Source organism: Papio anubis, chromosome 17, assembly GCF_008728515.1.
Source record: "Papio anubis isolate 15944 chromosome 17, Panubis1.0, whole genome shotgun sequence".
NCBI classification, from domain to species: Eukaryota; Metazoa; Chordata; class Mammalia; order Primates; family Cercopithecidae; genus Papio; species Papio anubis.
The window spans coordinates 60450716-60477872 of record NC_044992.1 but is presented as its reverse complement, the minus strand read 5'-3'; the positions used below and the strand labels follow the sequence as shown (position 1 = coordinate 60477872).

General features: G+C 44.4%; 1 protein-coding gene and 1 pseudogene across 2 annotated transcripts in view; both read left to right on the top strand.

The window, feature by feature from the left end:
• The window catches only part of FAM20A (FAM20A golgi associated secretory pathway pseudokinase), a 59470-nt gene that overhangs the window by 13752 nt on the left and 18561 nt on the right, over nt 1–27157 (top strand). The gene's annotated exons all lie outside the window — the stretch shown is intronic.
• On the top strand, nt 19156–22549 carry LOC103878939 (annotated as a pseudogene).

Sequence of the window (27157 nt, the reverse complement as noted above, 5' to 3'; positions counted from 1 at the left end):
TGTTCTATGGGCAGCCCTCCACAAACCTGGATTTTTTTTTAGCAGGGCTTTTCATTGACATCGAGTGGCAGTGCATTTAGGATAAAACTTTCAGAAACACCTCAAGTGCAGGTTTTCAGGGTTGTCATTCAGTACAGAGAAATAGACTTGCCAATTAACTGAACTTGGAGGTAGGAACAAAAGACTCCTTCTGAGATCGTGGGGTCAAACAGGATAGGCAAGTGAACTCAAAGCCGCTGACCTCTGTCTACAGGAAAGCCACAGGTCTAAGGGCCAGCCTAGATTCCCCTCACACATACCTTTGAATCTGCTGTGACAGGCGAGCCAGCGGGTAATCAATACCGCAAAGCCACATGCCATGGAATGTGGCTGCAAAATGTTTGGCTGGAAAATATTCCAAGAGACTGTAACCAAATGCCTACCTTAGGTATTAAAAAACATCAATAAAGCAATCATTGAATGCTTAACTTAATCAGCATAACTTACCAGTGGCCTCTCTGGGTTTACATCATTGCAAAATGTACACCCCAGATAACTGAATGAGACGACATCCTATTCTGTTATTAGCTATAAAATCATTAAAAGGCAAGGGAAGTCAGCCAAATATGATGAGCTAGGATTTATAGCAGTTGCTCTGCAGCAGCTCTTTTTGGCAGTTGTGAAGACAGTGGTCTGTTAAGGCTGCTTGCAGTTTATGATATTAAAGCCATTTTATTTGCATATAAGAAAATGCTTCTTCCTCACTCTCCTGGCAGGAGATGCTATGCCCAACTCATCCAAAAGCATTATTTACTCATTAAGGTACAAATGAACAAGCTGATGAACCAGAATGCTCAGGCCCTACTGAAGATGTGAAGATGATCAGCGGGCTTCTTCTTGTCCTTTGGGTCTACTTTCAAAACTGCCCACTCAGAGAGAAATTTCCTGTCCTGCTGACCCACAGGGGTCCCAGATGTTGTCCTTACCAAGCGCTGTTTTATTTTCAGCTGGGCTCTTAACGCCACTTAAAGCCTTTTTGTGTATTGATTTGCTTAGTGTATAGCCTCATTAGATCTTAAGCTTTTTGTTTCTTGGTTTTTGTTTTTTTGAGATGGAGTCTCACTCTGCCTCCCGGTCTGGAGTGCAGTGGCACGATCTTGGCTCACTGCAACCTCCACCTCCTGAGTTCAAGCGATTCTCCTGCCTCAGCCTCCCAAGTAGCTGGGATGCGCCACCATGCCCGGCTAATTTTTCTATTTTTAGTAGAGGCAGGGTTTCACCATGTTGGTCACGCTAGTCTCAAACTCCTGGCCTCAAGTGATCCACCCGCCTCATCCTCCCAAAGTGCTGAGAATACAGGCGTGAGCCACCGCGCCCGGCCAGATCTTAAACTCTTCAAGGGTTGGATTGGTTTGAGTGGTGGCTCTATTTTACATTCCTTAGGATGGCCCTTGAGGTAGGCCAAATAATGGCTCCCCAAATGATATTCATGTTCTAATCCCCAGAACCTGTGACTATCATCTTTTTTTTTTCTAAAATGGAGTCTCACTCTGTCGCCCAGGCTGGTGTGTAGTGGCACGATCTCCACCTCCTGGTTCACACCATTCTCCTGCCTCAGCCTCTCAAGTAGCTGGGACTATAGGTGCCTGCCACCACGCCCGGCTAATTTTTTGTATTTTTTAGTAGAGATGGGGTTTCACCATGTTAGCCAGGATGGTCTCGATCTCCTGACCTCATGATCCACCTGCCTTGGCCTCCCAAAGTGCTGGAATTACAGGTGTGAGCCACCGCACCCGGCCGACTATCATCTTATATGGTTAAAAAACAGGTCTTTACAGATATAATTAAGACTCTTGAGATGAGGAGATCATTCTGACTTACCCAGTGACTCCTAAGTTCCATGTCAAGTGTCCTTATACAAGGAAGGCAGGAGATTAGACACAGACAGAAGAGGAGGAGGCAATGTGACCACGAAGGCCGAGAGTTGAATGAGGTGGTCACAGGCTGAGGAACACCAATAGCCACCAGAAGGCAGAAGCAGCAAAGAAGGGGCTTTCCCCTAGAGTCCCCAGAAGGAGCACAGTCCTATTGATACCTTGGTTCCAAACTCTCAGACTCCAGAACTGAGATAATACATTTTTTGTTATTTAAGCCACTAAGTTTGTGGTAATTTGTTAGGGCCCCAACAGAAAACTAATAGAAAGATGGAGGCTTCTTTGTGTCTTCATTGTTGTAACCCAGGTATCTAAAATGCTGTTTGTATATGGTAGGCACTCAATAAATGTTTGGTAAATGAATGGCTAAGAGAAACTTGGCAGTCAGGCAACTCTGGGTTTAAATCCTGGCTCTAATCCCAGCACTTTGGGAGGCTGAGGTGGGCGGATCACGAGGTCAGGAGTTCAAGACCAGCCTGGCCAACACGGTGAAACTCTGTCTCTCCTAAAAATTTTTAAAAATCAGCTGGGCCTGGTGGTGTGTGCCTGTAATCCCAGCTACTCAGGAGGCTGAGGTAGGAGAATTGCTTGAACGGGGACCCGGGAGACGGAGGTTGCAGTGAGCCTAGGTCATGCCACTACACTCCATCCAGCCTGGGCTACAGAGTGAGACTCTGTCTCAAAAAAAAAAGAAAGAAAGAAAGAAAATATCCTGGCTTTTCCACATAAGTGCTATTAGGCCAAGGTTCATTTCCTCCAAGCCTCAGTTTCCTGTTCTATAAAGTGGGATGTAATGTGGACCCCAAGAGGTGGCTGGGAAGATGGAGTCACATCATGTACAGAATGCACTGAGCAGGGTGCCTGGTTCCCTACAGCACTGATCATCAAGCAGATAAAGGACCACTGCTAGTTGATTATGCTTTAATATTCCTCCTTACAGCTTATCTGATACTCATCAATACGCAGCCTTATCCATTTATGTTTGATGTTTGGGTTGATGAGGAGGAAGGAATGGCTTTTGTGGCCTCCCGTTGCCAGGGAAAGGCACCAGTGCTTCCAGCCCAGCCATCGCCCTCGCTTGACTTAGCTGTCTCTCATGCTTCTAGAGAGACAAAACACACACATCGATCTCTCCTCCGTCACTTCGACTTCAATTCCCTAATGCTTGCAAATGGGAAGAAAACACAGAACACAACCAATCTACTTATTTTGGAAACTCTGCCCCCCTTCCCCTCCTACATACACACCCTTCTCAGTGCACACTGCTGAGCCCATGTTTCTCAATGACTTTCCTTGAAATGACAGGAATTCTGCTGATTCTAGGAACAACTCTTTCTTTTACTAAAGCATTTACTAAACTAGTTAAACAGGCTAATCTCTGCTCCCTGGAGACCTTCCCTTCAAACCGTGCCTCTGGTGACTCGGTGAGACTTCGATGGCAGGTGACACTTGTGCAGCACTTATTCTATGTGAAGCCCGGTGCTGACCACTTCACACACCACACATTTAGTCCCTGCAACAACTCCGTAAGTAGGTACAGTCCTTATCCTCATTCTCAGACGAAGAAAGTGGCTCAGACAGGGTAGGTTACACAAGAAACTGGGCTTTGGCTGGGCGCGGTGGCTCATGCCTGTAATCCCAGCACTTTGGGAGGCCAAGGCAGGCAGATCGCGAGGTCAGGAGATCGAGACTATCCTGGCCAGCATGGTGAAACCCCGTCTCTACTTAAAATACAAAAATTAGCCAGGCATGGTGGTGCGCGCCTGTAGTCCCAGCTACTCAGGAGGCTGAGGCAGGAGAATCACTTAAACTCGGGGGGCGGAGGCTGCTGTGAGCCGAGATCATGCCACTGAACTCCAGCCTGGGCAACAGAGTGAGACTCTGTCTCAAAAAGAGAAAGAAAGGAAGAAACTGCATTTCAGAGATACCTTTTCAACTCCAGAGCTGAAACTCAACACTGAGTTTAACTTTATTTCATGCCTGAGCCCGGGTCCTGGAAACAAATTTGAGATGAGATTTGTGTCCGGGAGGCTTAGCGGGCAGTGTTGTCACAGTACACCCCTTTGCATCAGGGCCCAGCGATTATGGAGGCCGAATTACTCCCAGTCCCCTGCTCTGGGAGTGTACGTTGCTTTGCCTTTCTGGAGGGCAAGTTGGCAATAAGCATCAGACGTTTTAAAAATTATCCTACTCATCCATCCTTATGCACCATTTTTTTACATTTTTATAATAAAGTTTTTTGGTTTTCCTAATCAGGGGGATAAAATAATGATCCGAATCAGGGGGATAAAATCATATTCGGATGTCATACTCGGGTCCCATTGCAACGCTGCCTCGTACTAGCAGTGCCACCTTGGAGGTGTCATTGTGCTGCCTATATCTGGTTCCCATATGTTTACAATGGCGGTGATAATAATAATACTGACCTTATAAGGAGTTTCTGTGGGGGTTAAATGAGTTAAAAGGGCACAATGCTTAAAACTGCCTGGCCCCGTGTGAGTGCCACATAAGAGGTAGTTAGCTATTTTCCTCATTCACACTGCAGGCCCATTTTGGGACACTGGTTCCTCTCAAGTCTGATTTTTGCTCACCAGGGCAGAAGTCCACGTGGTTTCCACCCTGGGACAATCCATGATATGCCCCCTTCTCATTCAAGTCCCCTCCAGTTCAGGGCCACTCCAGCTCAGAAGCCCCAAGCGCCTCTCTGGGCAGGTTTTACTCAAGTGCTGAGCCAGGGCTGTGGGTCTATGAGGTCAGGATGAGGTTAAGGACCCAGTTAGCTGGAGTGGAAACAAGGGGTCCATTGCAACATAGCATAAAACCAGCTCCCAGAAGAGGAAGCAATTGTATTTTAACGAGAAGGGAATGAGTTTGTGTCGGGAAACCAGCCCATTTCGCAAAAATCTCAGCAAAATCTTGGTACAGTCATTGCTTTCTCAACAGCAAACAGTTAATTAGGTTCTGTGTCTCTCCCCACCCACCACCAGCATGATCTTTAACAAGGCTCCAAGGAAATTCAAATTAAATTCTTGACAAAGCATTCGTTTCTTTTCTCTGCAGCCAATGTGAAGAGCAGAAAAAGCTCAGGTCACAACCCTGGCTTTTAGTCCTCCTTTCCACTTATTATGTTGTTACTTCCACTTTGTGGACCTTAATTTCTTTAAGAGCTTGAGGAGAGGAGAATAAGATAATAAATGGAAAGAACCTAAAATGCCTTTATAATGAGATTTATGCAAATGCAGATTATTAATAGTATTAAATCAAATGACACATCCTATGCTCGATAAGTACCAAGAGGCTGTGGCAGAGGCATTTACTCTTCACCAAAGTCCACTTGTTCTCCCGTATGTTCCAGCCCCCAGCAGTTAGATGGGGTCATGCAACTAGTCCTGGCCAGTGGGTTATCAGTTGATGTGACCTGCGTCGCTTCCTGCCAAAGCACTGGAGAGCTGGCACTTCATCTTCCCATTCCTCTCTTTTCTTGCCCTGATGACTGTGAAGACCATTTGTTGGGATCTTGGTGTGTTCATCAAGCTGGATCCTTGAGTCAATGTGTGGAGCAGAATCCCTACTGACCTTCATGAGACAAGTAGCATGAGTGAGAGATAAGCTCTTGTTTTGATAAGCCACTCAGATTTCAGGATTAAGTTGTTACTCTAGCAGAACCTACCCTACTCTCACTCAATAGGTAAATGAATTCAGATGGATTTTTGCTCTACAAACTCAAAAGTGAAAATAACGTAGCATTGTTTTATTTCTCAAAAGTCCAGTCACCTTAGACTCTAGGCCCTCTTTTCTGTTTGGTTGGCTAGAAATTTAGTCTGAGTCATCACAGGATCTCCTTACCCCAAGCCCCTCCTGTTGTTTCAATGTCCTTAGGGCTTCTCGGAGCACAACATTTGACAGGGACTCGTAGTCCATGTTCCATCACCTGGTCTCGTGCAGGTGGGTGGCACTGTTGGTTCTGCATCAAGTTCGAGCACAGGATTATTGGCTGAGGCTGGGTTTCTGGTGCCTAAAATGAGTCTTTCTCTGCACACACCTAACCGTTCCCCAGCACATTGGGTCACCTCCAAGAAACAGGCCAGACACAGGACCCCAGCCAACTTTCCTTTCCCAACGTTGGAGTCTCTTCAAGCTTCCCCAAAATTCTGTGCTTCTTCATGCACTTTCACATTCTCTGTTAAAACCCCCTGCCTAACAGATGCCTTCACAAACCCTAGATTTTATTTTATTTTATTTTTTTTTTTTTTTGAAACAGAGTCTCACTCTGTCACCAGGCTGGAGTGCAGTGGCATGATCTCGGCTCATTGCAACCTCCACCTCCTGGGTTCAAGCAATTCTGCTGCCTCAGCCTCCTGAGTAGCTGGGACTACAGGCGCCCGCCAGTAGGCCCAGCTAATTTTTTTTTTTTTTTTTTTTTTTTTGTATTTTTAGTAGAGACGGGGTTTCACCATGTTCACCAGGATGGTCTCGATGTCTTGACCTCATGATCCGCCCTCCTTGGCCTCCCAAAGTGCTGGGATTACAGGCGTTAGCCGCTGCGCCCAGCCGAGCCTAGACTTTTTTTAAAAAAAAACCCTGGGGAAGGAGTTAAAGAAGCCTGGCTACCTGTCTAAACTTCCGCTTGGTCCTGGATCCTAAACACCCTCTGAGGCAAGGAACACAAAAGCCCAGCTATCTTCTGAGAACAAGGGTGGGTAAAATTCCGGAAGAACAAAAAACACGTTAATATCTCAATAAATTATCCTCCCACATGGGTGACTGATCATATGCTGAGGAGGAAAGGAGGCCAACATTGCAATCATGCTCTCAGTTTCCAGATCAGGTGGAAAAATAATACCACGCAAATTAGCACTAGCTCACAGGCCAAGGACTTGAAGGAATTTAATCTGAGTGAACCACAAGGAAATTTGCTTATGAACCATGAAAATATGTGCCCCAGCCTAACCCCCTATTGTACCCACCTACATGCAGATTCCTCAACATTCAAATCCAGCTCCCTTTCAAATGCCCATGCCTGTATGATAGGCAGTGAGGCAGAATTCAGACACTTTTGAAAATAAATATATTCTGGTAAACCTTTGATTATTAGAGGACCCAGGGGTGGATTTTTAAAGCTCCTGCTTTGTCTTGGTATTGCTCAGAGTATTGCCTTTACGCCACATTTCTTCTTTTTGCTTTCAGGAAAGTGGTAGAGGAAAGAGAGGACACCTGTCTGTCCAGTGTCACTTGCTAATAGAGTGTGTGTTTGTGTGTGTTTGTGTGTGTGTGTGTGTGTGTGTGGTATGTGAAACATATATTTATTTATTTTAGGATTACACAGTTGGAAGATTGAAAAGAACCACAATTATGACATTTAAATGAATCAATATTGCATCTTTTGCAACTAACACGTGTTAGTGTTTTATCAATACGCTTGTTAGGTTGGTAGAAGTCTGACAACTAAATGCTTGCTGACTCAAATTGGTTTTATTTAAACAATTAAGTAACATTTTTAATATTTTGCTGTGCAGAAGCTACAGAAGGAGTGGAGAGGCTCTGAGGAACGCTTTTATGCTGTCTATGGAAAATATTAAATTACACAGAGTCCAAAATCCATCATAGCAATTTTCAGGCCATCATCAGAGGATTAAGTGCTTTATTTGCTCATTATTCTATGGCTCTAGCCCAGGATTTCCAACTCAGCATTACTGACATTTGGGGCCAGATAATTTTATCTCGTGCAGAGCTGTTCCTTGCATTGGAGAATGTTTAGAACAGCCCTCAGCACTCTCCCCACCAACTATGACAACCAAATATGTCTCCAAACATTGCCAAATGTCCCCTGAGGAGTAAAATCTCCCCCAGTGGCGAACCGCTGGTCTACAGCAGGGAGGAAACAGTTCTGCCTAAAGGGAGATTCTGCAGCTGCAAGGCCGCTGTGCTGTGTGAATCATCACATCACAATTAGGTTGAGGAGCTCCGCAGTCCAGCGTTAATATTTCATGTTTCCCAAAATGTGTCGTGTGCCGTACAAAATAGAGAGGAACTGGTGTGTGCTATGTAAGGAAATGGTTTAAGAGATGCCCTCTGAGCAGGAGACTTCATGGCAGGACTTCTGCAAGCCTTGACTGTCTTTCTGCACATGGCCACTCCCGCAGAGTGGTTACCGTTTGCAGCTCTTTCTAAGTTTATTTGTGTGGAGCTAGATGTTTTGGATCTTAGCTCTATAGCCAAAACAAGAAATCTGGGAAACTTGGCCCGGATAGAAGACATCTGCTAGTTCCCTGACTCGACTCTGGGGACTCTTAGATGAGGGATCATTCTTTCATTCTTCTCCAGGGAGTCTGAAAGTTGTTGTGAGGGTAGAGAAGCAGATTTTTCACTATAGCCAGAGTCCCAGCTCCTGGAATGTCCCTCCTGGCCTGCCATAGGCGGATAGCTCCGTCTGGGGCCATTTTGACTCAGATCTGTTAGGCTATCCAAAATCAACAGGGCTGAGCAAAGTCAACAGGGCAAGTCTAGCCACTTTGATAAAACCATTTGAAACAATCATATTTTGATTCCTAATTTTTTCTCAGATTGCCTCATCAGTTAAGCAAGTCGCTTTGTCCCTAGGTCCCTGACTACATGTAACTAAGATTTTCTGTGATACCCCCTACCAGGTATCTGAAAGATGTCTACAGCGAGGATCTCCCTGCCCAGACTGAGCACCCTCACAGCATTTATGGACTTACAGTTCTCTCTTCCTGGGGAGGGAGCTGGGACAGTCAAAAGGGAGCCTTGGGCTCAGGGCAGCATGAGGAGCCAGGAGGTGCCAAATGGACCATGATGCAGTCAGCATATAGGGTCATGATGAAAAGCTTGGCCTAGGAAGCCAGTTGGCCAGGTCCAAATCACTGCACTGTGCCTGCCACTTACCAGGCAGGTGACCTTGAGCTAGCTAGCTCAAGTCAGTTTCCTGACTTATGTCAGTTTCCTCATGTGTAAAATGGGCTAAGAATGGACCTGTCTTACGGGGCTGCTGTGAAGTGTCATGAGCCAGCGCATGCGAAGTCCTCATAAAAGGTGCTGGACAGAGCCAGGGCTCCAGAAATGGTGACAATTATTACGTGCAAGGGTGCAGGGGATCAAAGCAAAGAGTGCTTGAGGCAGGTATGGGGGCAGGGTCTAGAGAGCCAGAGAGGACCATGGCACCACGAATTTGGAGCTGGCTGAGCACTGGGCTTTTGTGCTCTTATGGGAGCTAGTCCCATTGGCTGGCCAGACCTATTTAAAGGGCTCAGCATGCAGCCAAGTTTCAGAATTCGGGATGAGATGAAGAAGCAAGAACCTCTCTCCAGCCTAACACCATCCACTTCCCCGGAGTTAGCTCCTGGGCAAGGGAAAGGCCATTCTTAGGGGGCGCCCTTTAAACCTGGTTCTCAGAAACAGCAGCAATGCCTAAACACCACGCCCTGCCTCGTGGTTTCCATTGGTTCCATCAGCTGTAACTGCCAATGGCTGATTGTGTGTATGTGTGTATATATACACACATAGTATAATATATATATTTTATATCTAATATATATACAATATATAATATATATATTTTATATCTAATATATACAATATATAATATATATATTTTATATCTAATATATATACAATATATAATATATATTTTATATCTAATATATATACAATATATAATATATAGTGTGTGTGTATGTGTGTATATATATGTAAAGTGAAGACATGGTCTCTCTGTGTTGGCCAGGTTGGTCTCCGGAAACCCCTACCGCCGTCCTCCTGCCTTGGCCTCTCAAAGTGCTAGGATTACAGGCATCAGCCACCGTGCCTGGCCTGCTTGTATATGTGTAAAAGCCACCAAAACACACAAACTGAGTGGCCTAAAACAACATAAATGTATTCTCTTACATTTCTGGAGGCCAGAAGTCCAAGCTCAAGATGTATGCAAGGCTGTGTTCCCTCCTGAGGCTCTAGGGGAGAATCCATTTCTTATCTCTTTCAGCCTCTGGTGACTCCAGGAATTTCTTTTTTAAAAACATATCGATACGTAATCATTGTACCTGTTGACTAGTGGCCACCTCATGCCAGTCTCTGCCTCTGTGGTCATATCACCTCATCCTCTTTTCTCTGTCTTCTTCTCTATGTGCCTGTTTTCTAAGGGTTCTTGTCATTACATGTAGGGCCCAGCCAAATAAGCCAGGATCATCTCAAGATTCTTACTTTATTCATATCTGCCAGCCCATCTGGACACATAGGGTATGTACAAGTCCCAGAGATTAAGACACAGATCTCTTTAGTCATCATTATTCAGCCTACCCCAGGGACCATCCTAGGGAATGCCAAATAGAGCTCTTGATTTCGCCTTGGTAAGCAGAATTCAGGTAACTGGGAAATTAAGCAGGAGTTGGAAATAATTCTTCACAGTGCTCCTTCCCCTTTGCGAAGGATCAAGTTACCAATACAGAGTCCCAGAAGTCATAGTAACAATAACTCACATGATGCTATGGTTTGAATGCTTGTCTTCTCCAAAATTCATGTTAAAACTTAATCTCCAATGTGGCAATATTGAGAAGTGGGGTCTTTAAGAGGTGATTGAGTTATGAGGGCTCTACTGTCACAAATGGATTAACTCATTTATGGATCCATGGATTAATAGATTAACAGGTTATCATGGGAGCAGGTCTCGTGATACTCTAAGAAGAGGAAAGGGAACCAGAGCTAGTACACTCAGCCCCCTCGCCATGTGATGCCCTGTGCCACCTCAGAACTCTCCAGAGGATCACTTAAGCCTAGGAGTTTGAGAACAGCCTGGACAACATAGGGAGACCCTGTCTCTACAAAAATAAAAAAATTAGCCGGGCATGGTGCCACACGCCTGTGGTCCCCGTTACTTGGGAGGCTGAGGTGGGGGGATCACTTGGGCCTGGAAGGTTGAGGCTGCAATGAGCCATGGTAGCACCACTGCACTCCAGCCTGAGTGACAGAGTGAGACCCTGTCCCCCCAAAAAAAAGAACTCTAGAGAGAGTTCTCACCAACAAGAAGGCTCTCATCAGATATGCCCCTCAACCTTGGACTTCCCAGCCTCTAAAACTGTAAGAAATAAATGTGGCTAGGTGTGGTGGCTCATGCCTGTAATCCTAGCACTTTGGGAGGCCGATGCAGGTGGATCACCTGAGGTCAGAAGTTCAAGACCAGCCTGGTCAACATGGTGAAACTCTGTATCTACTAAAAATACCAAAAAAATTAGCTGGACTGGGCATGGTGGCTGGCACCTGTACTCCCAGCTACTTGGGAGGCTGAGGCAGGAGAATCACTTCAACCCAGGAAGCAGAGGTTGCAGTGAGCCAAGATCACACCATTGCACTCCAGCTTGGGTGACAAGAGCCAAATTCCGCTGAAAGGAAGAAGAGAAGAAGGGAAGAAGGGCAAAAGGGAAGAAAGGAAGGAAGGAAGGGAGGGAGGGAGGGAAAGGAGAGAGAAGTGTTATTTCTTATAAATTGCCCAGTTTCAGTTTCAGATATTTTGTTATAAGCAATAAAAAACCGACTAAGAAACATAAACTTTAACTCATTTAATTCTCACTAAAATTCTATAAGGTGGGTACATTTATTATCCTGACTTTTCACATGAGGTGAGGCACAGAGAAGTTAGATAACTTGCCCTAGGTCACACAGCTGTGAGTGGCAGAGCCAGGACTCGGGATGAGAGATCTGTGTCTCCCACCCTTTCCCCTTTCTAGATTCACAAACCCATCACTAATGGTGACTCTGATTTACAGATACAGCAGCATGGCCACCTATCACCTGCTCCTTAAAAATCAAGCTCTGATTCATGAGCTAGCTGAAGCAGATATTCTTTCAGGGCTGGAAGGACAGCCTCCAAAGGGTGGGTGCAGTTCTCTTTGGGGAGGGGAAATGCGAAGCAATTGGGAGCTCACTCCGGGGTCTAGCAGATCACTGCAGCTCCAGCCCGCTCACATTGCCTGGGAGGTTTGGTTGGACTTCCCTTGGCCTCAAGGACACAGAGATAAATGGGCGAGGAGGCAGATGAACAGAAAGGGAAGCAATGAGAAATATGTTTTTGAGCCCATGAGATGGAGCAGTGGGAAGAAGTCAGTCAACAATTCTTAAAACAAAAAAATAAATAAACAAATTTTAAAAAAAGAAAAAAGAAACAATTCTTCAGCCTGCTTATGACAACCCATAGAATTCTGATGATGAGTCAGCTCGTTCTGCTGAAGATGCATTTTGGGGAGAGTTGATCGTTCTGCATAATCCTATCATGAACACAGGCAGCCAGTACAAACGCAGTGCTGAGGTTTCAGAAATGAAGCCCATTCCAACAGTGAACACCAAAAAGCCATTTCCAAATCCCATGCCCTTCTTGGCCCAATCACTCCTACTCAATGTTACTGCTCTGAGTTCTCATACTCAGAAACTGGTTAGAAGAATCAAGAAAGTCCATTGGATAAGGACCCAGACTTAATGTCTCTGAAAGTGCTCAACAAATACGTCTGGATTGTGAATTGCACAATTGCCTGTCAGAAGCAGATTTACCATGAAGCTGATGAAGCCTCAGCCCACTTCCCCTCACTTCCCCTGTGGATGCTGAGTACTGTAGAGTTGAGAAGGGAGCCAGGTTACAATCAAGAACTATTTCTACATACAGCTGGGCACTGTGGCTCACACCTGTAATCCCAGTACTTTGGGAGGCCAAGGCAAGTGAATGGCTTGAGCCCAGGAGTTCAAGACCAGCCTGGGGAACATGGAGAAACCCTGTCTCTACAAAAAGAAAAAAAAAAAAAAAAAAAATACAAAAAATAGCCAGTTGTAGTGGAATGCACCTATAGTCCCAGCTGCATTATATATATTATATGTATATATATGCACACACATACACACACACACACACACATATATATTTCCACACAAGTTTGATAACTCAGAAAAAAAGCCTTCAAGGCACCAGTAGTTTGTTGATTCATTTTCATTCTAATAAACAGTTACTCTCATACCTGGTTTTGTATTCATAATTTTGTACTCTTTTTCTTAAAGATGGCCCTCCAGATCATATTAACTTCAGGTCTCACAAAACCTGAATCCTTCATGTCACAGGAGAAATAGAACAGTATGAAGGAGGATTCTTCCAAACTCATCACAGCCATGGGGGAAAAAAAAAAACAACCTTGAGAAAATGTTCTTTCTAGGACCCACGTCAAGGATAAGAACACTGAAAGAGACATATGGATCAAACAGATGCAAGATTTAATTTAAAAGCCAAGTGCTATAGAAGTTCACTATAATGCTTTTCTAATTGTCTGTGTGACAGAGTGCTCTCGAAAATGTTTTAAATGAGTGAGACCAACTTTAAGAACTCCATGGATAGGATTCAAGTGCAATTCCTGTGTTCAAGGGGTTTTCTTCCCCAAGTTTTGATACTAGTCTTTTGGAGTATGATGGAGCTTTGGCAGCAGGAAACATGTTCGAGCATCTAATAATCAGTTATTTATAGAATATTTACTGTGTGCATAGCACTTCTGAGTGCTCCTTCAAATACTGAGGAGGATGCAAATGAAATCCAGGGCAGATCCTTGCCCTCAGGAAACTTAGAACTTAATTGAGAAGAAAATATGTGGCTCCAGCCCTTTCGCTGTTGTTCCATTTCTCTTCTGATGGTATAGCACAATGAGCACTAATTCAGTTTCCAACAAAGAGATTTTTCCTGAGTGCCTGACAGCCCCATTCTCATTTTCCTCTCACTGTTTGGGATCCTAGGCCCCAATGACCAGGGCTTCATAAACCTCTGCAGGTCAACCATCCTAACCCAAGTGATGGGACTGGGGGGACCCCATCATACCTCTCCATCTGACACAGGAATGTTGCTCAGAAATGAACAGCTCTAGGAAATGTGCAGGGGTTCAAATAATTAGAAAATACTTAATGGATTATCACCAAATTCCTCCCCAGGAGACCTCAGTATGAGCTCTCAAAACAGAAAGAGTGCCATTTCTCATAAAAGCTTAGTAACCAGTGAATTTAGCAAATTATAAACTCTGTGGCATGCAATTTAAATAGCTATACTTGAGAAGACTTGGCATCTCTGCTTTTGGAGCAGAATTTGTGGCCAGATGCCAAAGGGAGACTAGTTATTTCAGCAGAAAGGACAGAAGTTATTTCTCGTTAGCATTTCAGTTCATCCTAACTCAGGAAAGCCCCAGGAAATTTAAGAGATGACAGAGTTGGAAAGAAGGAAGAATGGGAGGTAGGATTTCTGGAAATTTTAACATTATAGCAAACATATCATATCCAGAGAGCATGCAGATCAACTTCCCTTATACTGGGCTTGAGTAAGCTTGTGGTTCCCATTAGCTGTCTTTCCAGAAAAATACAGAAGGTAGTTCTCCTAAAGCTATCATCCACTAGGTGTGAGATAAGGAGCACATTAATTCATCCAACTAATATTTATTGAGCATCTGTTGACCAGGTGTGGTGGCTCACGCCTGTAATCCCAGCACTTTGGGAGGCTGAGGCGGGCAGATTACTTGAGGTCAGGCGTTCAAGACCAGCCTGACAAACATGGTGAAACCCTGTCTCTACTGAAAATACAAAAATTAGCCAGGTGTGGTGGCGGACGCCTGTAATCCCAGCTACCTGGGAGACTGAGGCAGGAGAATCGCTTGAACCTGGGAGATGGGGGTGGCAGTGAGCTGAAATCACGCCACTACACTCCAGCCTGGGCGACAAAGCAAGACTCAGTCTCAATATGTATATATATATTTATTGAGCATCCGTTATGTGCTCAGGATGCTAAGGATTGAAGGGTTAAGCAGAAACAGAAATAGACTCTACCTTTGTGGTATCTGGGGTGGATGAACACAAGCAAATGTGAAACTGTAAGGGCAGCATGGATAAAGGAGAGAGATACTGTGCAATGAAACACAGAAACAGAGACGTGGGACCTGTCTGGAGGCCAGTGCAGACTTCCAAGGAATGAAGGCCTGAGCTGGTAGACAAATGAGAAGGATGTAAGGAGGCAAAGATGAGGAAAGTGTGCCCCACGCCAAGGAAATAGCTATTCCAAGCACCCATGGTGGACAGATCATTGCCTTTGTAGCTGGGGTAGAAGAACATGAACCTAGACCACTGAGTCCAATAGAACTTTTCACAATGATGAAAATGTTTTCTCATCTGTGCTGTGCAAAAGGGTAGCCACTAGTTACATGTGGCTACTTAGCAATTAAAATGTGGTGGGTGTGGCTGGTGCAACTTTAATTTTTATTAGTTTAAATGTAATTCGTCACATGTGGCTAGTAGCTGTTGCATATTGGCCAGTGCAGGCCTAAGGAAGCTTGTTTTTATTGAACATCAATAAAGAGACATTGAGTGCTTCTGAGCAGGAGGCTAAAGGATTAGATTTGCATTTTGAAAAAGCAGTCATTCTGGTTACAGTTAGGAGTGCTGATGAAAGAGAGTCCCGATGGAACTTCCAGTTAGAAGACTATTGGAAAAGTCCAGGTGACAGGCTAGAGTGATGGTGGTAGAGATGAGGGGTGGACAGATCAAGAGCTATTAAAGGAAATAACGTCTACACAGTTTGGTGATGCAGGGGACATTTTGGGAAGGGAGAGAGAAATTTCAAGGATAACTCCTGGAATTCTGACTCAGCTGCAGGTAGCTTCTGTATGCTTTGTGGCTGGTGGCTAAGACACTGACCTCACCCTTAGAAAGATCTAGAAGTGCTTGGGAGTTTTATTCTGTTAGAAACTCCCCACCCCTGCTCCCACCCGTACCCAAAAGATTTCCATGTCAAATCCCTGGAACCTTTGAATGTTACCTTATATGGAAAAAGGGCCTTTGCACATATGATTCAGTTAAGAATCTTGAGATGAAGAGATAATCCTGGATTATCTGGGTAGGTCCTCAATGCTTGCACAAGAATCCTTATAGGAGAGGAAAGAATAAACAGAAGAGGAGGAAACAAGGTCACCACAGAGGCAGAGATTAGTATGACGCGGCCACAAGCCAAGGGATGTCTGGAACCACCATAAGCTAAGAGAAACAAGGAATGGATTCTCCCCTAGAGAGTGAAACTCCCCCAGAGTCTTCAGAAAGCATAAAGTCCTGAAAATACCTTGATTGTGGACTTCTGGCCTCCAGAAGTATAACACAGTAAGTTTCTTTTATTTTATTTATTTATTTATTTATTTTTTATTTTTAGAGATGGAGTCTCACTCTGTCACCCAGGCTGGAGTGCAGTGGCGCAATCTCCACTCACTGCAAGCTCCACCTCCCGGGTTCACGTCATTCTCCTGCCTCAGCCTTCCGAGCAGCTGGGACTACAGACACCAGTCACCACACCCAGCTAATTTTTGTATTTTTAGTAGAGACAGGTTTAACCGTGTTAGCCAGGGTGGTCTCGATCTCCCGACCTTGTGATCCGCCCACCTCAGCCTCCCAAAGTGCTGGGATAACAGGCATGAGCCACCGCGCCTGGCCATTTCTTTTATTTTAAATGATTGAGTTTGTGGTCATGTGTTATGGCAGCCTCAGTAAACTCAGACACTCCCCCTGTTCTCTCTTTCCCCAAGAACAGTCATAGCCAATGACTGATTGACCAGAGTAAGAGTATGTATTAGTCCATTTTTGCACTGCTATAAAGAAATACCCAAGACTGAGTAATGTGTAAGAAAAGAGGTTTAACTGACTCACAGTTCCGCATGCCTGGGGAGCCTCAGGAAACTTACAATCATGGCGGGAGGTGAAGGAGAAGCAGGTACCTTCTTCACAAGGTGTCAGGAGGGAGTGAGTGCAAGAACAAGGCAGTGCCACACTAAAACCATCAGCTCTCTTGAGAACTCACTCACTATCATGAGAACAGCATGGGGGAAGCCCCCCCCCCCCCCGTAATCCAGTCACCTTGACCTTGTCCCTTTGTTGACACGTGGGGATTGCAATTCGAGATGAGACTTGGGTGGGGACGCAGAGCCAAACCATATCAGAGTACAAAGGCTCAGCTCCTTTGCTTCAATGCAGGACAAACTTTCAGGTATAACAAGCCTAATAGCTCCCCAAAGGGTCAGACCAAGACTAGGACTTCTTTGTCTGGCTTCTTCCTCCCCCGTCCTCACTTTCTTACTAGTTTCTCCAGGGAGCGCCTTCATAATAAATCACCTGCTCCTAAACCCAAAGCCCATGGCCAGCTTCAGGGAGAACCTGACCTATGACAGGTGGCCTTCACTGGGCAGAACAGAAGCCACACTTGAGGCCCAGGCTTAGAGAGACAATCAAGAGTTTAGTTTTAAACATGTTGAATGTGGATGCTTTTAAGGCAGGGGTTGGCAAACTGTGGCCTGCAGACCAAATCTGGCCCATGACCACTTGATTTTGTAAAAACAAACAAAAAAAGCAGCATTAGAACATAGCTTTGCCTGTTCATTTACAGATTGCCTAAGGCTCCTTCCGTGCAATAACAGCAAGGTTTGGACAGCTGAGACAGAGACCATATGGTCCACCAAGGCTAAAATATTTGCTATCTTGTCCTTTACAGATATGAGCAGCGGAATTTGTGAGTCTACAGCTGAAAGAGCTGGAAGAAAACGTTTATAAGTCCTTTGCACACAAGTGATCATTGAAGCTGGGGGGTGGATGCAATCACATCCAAAGCAAAGCTAGAGGGAGAAAGAAAAAGAGCCAGAACAGAAGCTTTCAGAATTGTAGTATTTAATGATGGACCAAGGTAGACTGAAAAGGAGACACAGACTAAGTGGCCAAAGATGCAGAAGTAAATCCAAGGAAGTTCCTTAAAATTTGAAACATCCGAAAAACATCTTTCATGTTGACCATTTATTATGTCTGAAGACAATGAAAGCTTTTATTTTCTTCTGGAAAGTCAGCATTTAAAACTACCCATCAAAAGAAATGTATTTTCTCCAGGGCAATCAAAATGATTTTGAATAAAATTATTATGGAGTTAGTTTGTTCCAATGCAACTAAAAACAGAGAGAGATATATTGTATACCTATGCAAACCCTTAGCTCTGAACTATCCAGTGATGTTCAAACTCATAGAGAAGTGTCTAATCCTGACTAACCCTTTTGCCATTTTCCCTCTTTGACCCTGCTGTACCATTGCCTCACTCCTGGGGAATTCCTTTATTTAGAAAGTTTTCTTTGTACACAACTTGGAGCGAAATACTCTGAAAAAGACCATATTTGTCTTGGATTATAAACCATCAAACCCCTAAAATATTTCATAACCCACTAATACCAAAAATATACTCAGGCCATAATAGCTGCATATGTCAGTATAGTGGAGAGCTTCCAACTTCTTTCCATAATAAACTTTAAGTACCTTCTGTGCACAAGGTGCTGTGCTAAGTTTTGGAAGGGGCACAAAGTTGAGTAAGACATTGCCTCTGCCTGGCCTCAGTTAGAAGAAACGAGAAATGTGCCCAAATCACTATTGCTCAAAATATGGTAAGAACAATAAAAGAAATTGGAGTTTTATGAAAATTTGGGGGAGTGAGAAAGAAAGCTCACATCTGGTTGGTTGTAGGACTGGAAAAGGTTCAAGGAGGAAGTTCCATGGGAGTTTGGCTGGGAGGAATTTCTGGAGATGAAAATGTAGAAGAAGGCATTCCAAGGTGATGGAACAGCATGAGGTGGGAGGAAAGTACAGGAACACTAAACATAGAACTTAGGTAGGAGGGCAACGGGTGGGGAGGAAGATTTAAAAAACTAAAACATTTGGGGAAATGCTAAAGTAGGAATTTGGATGAGAGTTCATGGACAGCGAGGACCTATTGAAGGATTACGTAGGAAGGAAATAAGTGCTTGGAACTGGCCCTGGACAGTGAATTTGGCAGTGAAGGAGGCCTGGAGTGGAGAAGGGAAGAAGACTGAGGTCGTGAATATCAGTAAAGAGACTATTCCAGGATCCAGATAAGAGGGTTAAGGCACAGGCAACAGAAAAAAAAAAAAAGTGGGGGGAGAAATTAAGAGGTAATGGATGGCCAGGCATGGTGGCTTATGCCTGTAATCCCAGCACTTTGGGAGGCAGAGGCAGAGGCAGGCAGATCAGTTGAGGTCAGGAGTTCAAAACCAGCCTGGCCAACATGGTGAAACCCCATCTCTACTAAAAATAACAAAAGTTAGCAGTGCATGCTGGCATGCACCTGTAATTCTAGCTACTTGGGAGGCTAATGCAGGAGAATTGCTTGAACCCAGGAAGCGGAGGTTGCAGTGAACCAAGACCGGGCCACTGCACTCCGGCCTGGGCTACAGAGCAAGATGCCATCTCAAAATTAAAAAAAAGAAAACAGGTAATGGAGGTTAAACTCCAGGATTTAGAAATGACTGGGAAAAGGCAGGAACCAAAGATGTTTGTGCTTTGTAGCTGGGAGAACTTAGAACTTAGCTCTATAGTTTTGGAGGGGAACAAGCAGGGGTCTCAACTTCCCCTTCTGCTACTGCCCCACTTCTCCACTATAACACCCATTGGAGAGGATTGCTGTGTCTATATTTGCATGGTCAGGTATCAAAGTTAGTCCAAAGGGGTCTGACCTCAACCCACAAAGAACTGTTCAATAAAACAGCCATAAATCTATGCTCTAAAACTAAGTTGGAGGTGGGAGTCCAGTCGTATTCCTTCTATTTCCTCAATACAAGGAAATTGACGCACTGGGGAAGATTTTCAGACCTGAAGCCATGTGGTTAGTGACTAGGAGCATGGGGAGCCGCCCAGTCTTCTGAGAACCTTCCAAATCCTCCCTGAGCCCTCTGAGTCACAGCCATCTCCCCTCCCTGCCTGGAGCACTCGCAGCACCCCAGTGACTCTGCCCTCAGGGTCCCAGAAGAAAACAGGGTACAGATTGGCAACCTCCTCATGCCTTCAGCTCCCACATCCCAGGAAGCAAATGTAACTCCAGGCTCCCACTTAAGCCACCTAAGCTCCATTTCCAGGCTTCCTGCCTTCCCCCATGCCTGCAGACACCCACCTCCTAAGGCCCAAGCCCAGACCCGCCTTGGTTTTCCCTCTAATGCCTTGATAACCTGCCTATTGCTTACTCTGCACACCAAGAGACCACAGAAAAGCTACAGCAGGATTCCAAGGTCCCTTGGATGATCTGCAGTCTCACACACATGCCAAGGCATGCAAATGGTGGTGGTGTCTAATGCAAGTATGACATAGATGCCATTCCCTTGCTTATGGAATGTTCCAGGGGATTTTGCGGTGGCTTGCAAAGCTGGTTGTTTCTGGTTACCCAGTAGAACGGTGTTTTTGAAAAAAATCATCATCCACCTGGTCTCTCATCTTTATAAGTGGTAAAAATCATAATTAAAAATAGCCACCATTCTTGGATGCCTACTCTGTGGTTGAATATTACTGCACTTAATTCTGATGGTATACAACGAGGTAGTATCAGCATTCCCCATTTCCCACAATGGGTAGACTGAAACTCAGAGGGCTTAAACTACTTTTTAAGCCTGTACCTTATCTTCAGTCTTCTCATTTGCAAATTGTGGATAAGAATATGTATTTCGTTGGGGGCTGCAGGATCACATGAGACATTGTGTTCATAGCAACGACACTAGCACTGATTTTTGATGCTCCACTGGTGAGGGGCAGAACCAGGTCCTTGTGACACAGATTCTGCATCCATTTCTGTTATTGCACTACTGATTAGTTCTTGTTCGACTCGCTGTGCATTCGGTGACCCTCTCACCTCATTACAATAGGGGTTGAACTATGTCATTGTCATCATTGTCACCAACCAGTGACACCAAAACAGAGCCCTCTGTTTGGCCTTTGTGCTGTTTATCCTTTATTTGGGAGAGTCAAAGAAAGGTTAATGCTAGAGATGGAGACATTTGAGATGGTCCTTGAAGGACTTCTGTAGGTGAAGATTGATATTGAAATGGACTGAAATCTTGGAAGCATCCTAAGAAAAAGAGTTAGGGAGATTTAGAGAGGTTCAAAAAAACAACAACGGTAACTCTAAGTTAGTCTGGTGATGAAACAAAGGTACTGCGTGATAATGAAGGTTATTGAGAAAGATGCCTGTCATGTTGACGCACCTATAAGATCATCTTAGGAAAGTGGTTTTGTTTGTTTAAGAAAAAAAAAGTCAGAGGTAAGTGCTGGGCTCAGCGCTCTGCTCCTGGAACTCCCACAGGACTGCCTGGGGACAGGGACTGCTGTGGCGCTCGGTCCTCCACTACGGACCTCTCCTGAGTGGGTGCACCGAGTCATGGAGGGCGCAGAGCTGGCCAGGAGAGATCCTTTCCGCGTGGCTGACGCTGGTTCTCGGCTTCATCCTTCTGTATTCGGTCTTCGGAGTGTCTCTGGGCATCTCTGAGATCTACATGAAGATCCCGGTGAAAACTTTAGAGTGGGCCACAATACGAATTGAAAAAGGAACCCCAAAGGAATAAATTCTTAAAAACTCTGCTTCTGTTGGTGTTATCCAAAGAGATGAGTCACCCATGGGAAAAGGGCTCTCTGGTCTACGAGGAAGGGACTTTGAGCTGTCCGACGTGTTTTATTTCTCCAGGAAGGGATTGGAAGCCATTGTGGAAGATGAAGTAACCCAGAGGTTTTCCTCAGAGGAGCTAGTGTCATGGAATCTCCTCCCAAGAACCAATGTAAATTTCCAGTACATCAGTCTGCGGCGCACTATGGTGTGAGTGCTGGGCGTCATAGTGAGCTATTGTGTCCTACTGCCTCTGAGGGTTACCTTGGCTCTCATTGGGATCAGTTTGCTGGTTATAGGAACTAACTGGTTGGGCAGCTGCCAGACAGCGGCTTCAAAAACTGACTGAGTGAACTGGTCCATCTAACTTGCTGCCGGATCTGTCGGCGATCCCTCTCTGGTACCATTGATTATCATAACAAGCAGTACAGATCCCAGAAGGGAGGCATTTGTGTTGCCAACCATACTTCCCCAATTGATGTTTTAATCTTGACAACAGATGGATGTTATGCTATGGTTGGCCAGGTTCTTGGTGGTTTGATGAGAATTATGCAGAGAGTTATGGTCAAGGCTTGTCCTCATGTCTGGTTTGAATGCTCAGAAATGAAGGATCGACACCTGGTTACTAAGAGACTAAAAGAACATATTGCTGATAAGAAGAAATGACCCATATTAATTTTTCCTGAAGGAACTTGCATCAACAGTACTTCAGTCATGATGTTTAAAAAGGGGAGCTTTGAAATTGGAGGAACCATACATCCAGTTGCAATTAAGTATAACCCTCAGTTTGGTGATGCATTTTGGAACAGCAGTAAGTACAACATGGTGAGCTACCTGCTTTGAATGATGACCAGCTGGGCCATTGTCGGTGACGTGTGGTACATGCCCCCCATAACCAGAAAGGAAGGAGAAGATACAGTCCAGTTTGCTAACAGGGTTAAGTCTGCTATTGCTATACAAGGAGGCCTGACTGAACTTCCCCGGGATGGAGGACTAAAGAGAGCAAAGGTGAAGGACACCTTCAAGGAGGGGCAGCAGAAAAATTACAGCAAGATGATTGTGGTTAATGCTTGAATGAACCACAGGGACTCAAGGAGATGGGGCATTGTGATCTGAAATTGTGGGTCACAGATCACGCAAGTACAAGAGGAAATTTTTTTTTCTTTTTTTTCTTTTTTTTTTTTTGAGACGGAGTCTCGCTCTGTCGCCCAGGCTGGAGTGCAGTGGCACGATCTGGGCTCACTGCAAGCTCCGCCTCCCGGGTTCACGCCATTCTCCTGCCTCAGCCTCCCGAGTAGCTGGGACTACAGGCACCCGCCACCTCGCCTGGCTAGTTTTTTGTATTTTTTTTTAGTAGAGACTAAGTTTCACCGTGTTAGCCAGGATGGTCTCGATCTCCTGACCTCGTGATCCACCCGTCTCGGCCTCCCACAGTGCTGGGATTACAGGCTTGAGCCAACGCGCCCAGCCTTCTTTTTTTTTTTTTTTTTTCCAGATCTTGGAAATGCAATTCAAATGAGAAGATGCAATGCTTTAAAAAAAAAAAAAAGAAAGAAAGAAAAAAAAAAAGGTGGGGGGATGGAAAAGGATGCTAGATGGGGAGACACATGAGGAGTGAGAAAGAGGTATGCAAAAACAACTTTCAATGTAATTTGTTTAATTGCACAATTACAGAAATACATGAAGTAAAAATGAAGCTACTCATGCATACCCCCAAGGGGCACCATCATTGAGTTTGGTATGTGTTCTTTTCATGCACACTAAATGTGTCTATGTCTATATAAGCACCTGTATATGATATTTTTAGCAAAAAGAAAAAGACCCACTCTACAACTGTTCTGAAATTAGACATCTTTCTACGTCACTACATATAGAGATATCTCTTAAATACCCCTGTCCTAGACATTTCTCTTTTCTCCAGATTTTACAGTTACAAACAATGGTGAACATCTTTGAACATATTTTCTTGCAGAGTTGTGCAAATCATTCTACAGGATAAGTTGCAGAAGTGAAATTGCTAAGTCAAAGGGTACACTCATTACACGTTTTGAAATGTACTGGGGGCCGGGTGCAGTGGCTCACGCCTGTAATCCCAACACTTTGAGAGGCCAGTGGATCATGTGAGGTCAGAGGTTCAAGACCATCCTGGCCAACATGGTGAAACCCCGTCTCTACTAAAAAAACAAAAATTAGCCAGGCATGGTGGCACGCACCTGTAATCCCAGCTACTCAGGAGGCTGAGGCAGGAAAATTGCTTGAATCCGGGAGGCAGAGGTTGCACTGAGCCAAGATCATGCCACTGAACTCCAGCCTGGGCAACAGAGGGAGACTCCATAAAAAGAAAAAGAAAAAGAAAAAGAAAAAAAGAAATGTACTGGGAAATTACCCTCTAGAATGATGTGCCAACTACACTCTCGTCAATAATTCAAGAAGGCATTATAATAACGCTACTTGATAAGCCTGTTTAAAACTTTTTAAGGTTTCCATTTTGAAAGGGTTTTTATAATTGTGAAATTCATGTGGATAAGCATACAAGTTGGACTATACAGGAAAACTCTTTAAAAAAAAAAGCAATCAAAAAGACTAGCCCCACCAGCTGTTAAAGTGTTTTATCACGTTAAAAAAGTTCAACAGCATTGCCTTGGAATATGGCCAGACAGAACATGAAACAGAATTGAGCTTCCAGAAATAGACCCAAATACGAATGGAAATGTTTTACCTGATAAAAATGACATTTCAAATCAGTGAAATTAAAAAATAAATTTGTTTAATAAATGATTGTTAGAGAACTAGCTAGTCACCTTGGAGGGCGGAAAAAGGTGAACCCATACCTAACACGTTTTATCTATATAAATTCTAGACCTCTCAGATATTTAAATGGAAAAAAATGATTATGTTTTTAAAATAAAAATAAATGTTAGTAAAGTAAGGGAAAGCCAGCTGGAGACATACAGACCTGGTCAACAATTTGCCCTTGCCCTTGGTTTTCATCAAATGAAAGCTGAAGCAGCTTTAACATTTGTCACTTTGGGTAATTATACCAACAGTACAGATTGCTCTGGAGGGGGTGCGATGGACTGATGGTGGCTGGACTCCTGAGCCTGCTGCTGACCTTTAGGGGAGGAATAAGTTTCAGTCCCCTTCCCCTATGCCAAGCTGGAAGGCTGGCTGAGGGCTTGCTGTCTTGGGAGAGAAGTCCCAGCCATCTTTCTACTGCTCCTGGAGACCAAAGTCTTAAAATAATAGGGTATTCTAGCTGGGTGCAGCGGCTCATGCCTAGCACTTTGGGGGGCCAAAACAGGAGCATCACTTGAGCCTAGGAGATCGAGATCAGCCTGGGCAACATATGGAGACCTGTCTCTATAAAAAATAAAAAAAATTCGCCAGGCATAATGGCACGTGCCTGTAGTCCCAGCTACTCGGGAGACTGAGGTGGGAGGATTGCTTAAGCCCAGGAGGTTAAGGCTACAGTGAACTGTGACGGTGCCACTGTACTCCAGCCTGGGCAACAGAGCAAGACCTTGTCTCAAATAATAATAATAATAATAATAATAATAATGTGTTCCTTTGCTTTGCCTTGTCTCCTCCATTCATATACATCCCCAGAGTAATATGTGTGCAGGGAGATTTAATATTGCCTCACATTGACCAGCTCACTTCTTCATTTGCGTTAACAGCACAGGGCAGAGAACACAAACTGGATGTCAATTGTTGTTGTTGTTGTTGTTGTTTGGCCCACACAGGATATTTTTTAATTTGAGTCAACACTTTTTTTTTTGGACTTGTATTTTAGAATCAGGGGTTCATGTGCAGGCCTGTTGCAAAGGTATGCCATGGGATGTCAAGGTGTACAAATGAATCTGTCACCAAGGTAACGAGCTTAGCACCCGATAGGCAGTTGTTTCAATCCACCCCCCTTTCCCTTCCCCCTCTAATAATCCCCAGTGTCTGATGCTCCCGTTTGTGTCCATGTGTACCCAGTAGTTAGCTCCCACTTGTGAGTGAGAACATGCAACATTTGGTTTTCTGTTTCTGCGTTAGTTCACTTAGGATAATGGTTTCCAGCTGCATCCGTGTTGCTGCAAAGGACGTGGTTTCATTCTTTTTTTATGGCTGCATAAAATGGTGTATATGTCCCACATTTTCTTTATCCAGTCCATCATGGATGGGCACCTAGGTTGATTCCACGCCTTTGCTATTGTGAATAGTGCTGTGATGAAAATACAGGTGCGTGTGTCTTTTTGGTAGAAAGGTTTATTTTCCTTTGGGTATATGCTAGTAGTGGGATTGCTGGCTCAAATGGTAGCTCAACTCTTCATTCTTGAGTTAACACTTGGAAGGAGAATCCGAATCCTGATCAAAGTCTGGATTCTAGCTTCTCTTAAAAACTAGAATAAATGATTTCCCTGGAAATTATAAGTTTCATATGAACAGAAACATTGTAGATCTGTACACAGCCCTAGCTCCAAAATATAAATCAGTATCTAGTATCTCAACAAATAGTTAATGAATGAGTGAATGGATGAATAAACAATGTCAGAACAACTCTACAATCAGCTGAAACTTAGTAGCGGCTGTTCCCCTTTACATGGAGAGTGTGCTCTCTAGTTTGCCACACTCCCTACCCCTCCTGCCTGCATTCTTCACTCACGCTGTCTGCCTGTTTCTGTAGGTATTCTGTAGGTATTTAAGTCTGTGGACCCTCTTGCCATGATAGTTCTGCAGCCTGTACCTGTTTTGTTAAGTGACCCTGGGGAACTCAGAAATATAAGTCCCATCTGAAAGCTGATTAACCACTTTAATGACAAAATAAAAATCTAAAACTTACGTGAGGGGCAGTGGCTCACACGTATAATCTCAAGAATTTGGGAGACTGACGTGGGAGAATTGCTTGAGGCCAGGGGTTCAAGACCAGCCTGGGCAACAAAACAAGACTCTATCTCTGCCAAAAAAATAAATAAATAATTAATTAGCTGGGATTTGTAGGGCATGCCTGTAGTCCTAATTGCTTGGGAGGCTGAGGCAGCAGGATTGTTCAAGGCTGGGAATTCGAGACTGCAGTGAGCTGTGACTATGCCACTGCACTCCAGCCTGGATGACAGAGCAAGACCCCCATCTCTAAACACAAACAAACAAACAAGAACACTTATGTGAATAGTTTTCTAGAGCTAATAAAAAATATTACTTGGGGTTATTATTAAAAGAAATAAAAGCATATGCTTAAAATAAGAGCATGTAGCTTTTGAGCCTCTCTGTGAACAAAATATGCATTTGGTTTTTAGTTCTGAGTACAAATTACCACAAACTTAGACACTCAGAGCAACTCCCCATTTGCCTTATAGGTCAGAAGTCTGGGATAATGTTTCAGGCCATTTTTGTATTGCTATAAAGAAATATCTGGCCAGGCACGGTGGCTCATGCCTGTAATCCCAGCACTTTGGGTGGCCAAAGCAGGCAGATCACCTGAGGTCAGGAGTTTGAGACAACCCTGGCCAAGATGGTAAAACCCCATCTCTATCAAAAACACAAAATTAGCCAGGCATGGTGGCAGGCACCTGTAACCCCAGCTACTCAGGAGGCTGAGGCAGGAGAATCGTTTGAACCGGGGAGGTGGAGGTAGCAGTGAGCCAGTGAGCCAGGATCGTGTCATTGCACTCCAGCCTCGGCAACAAGAGCAAAACTTTGAAGAAAGGTGAAAGAAGAAGGAAGGAAGGAAGGAAGGAAAGAGAAGGAAAGAAAGAAAAAGAAAGAAAGAAAGGAAAGAAAGAAAGAAAGAAAG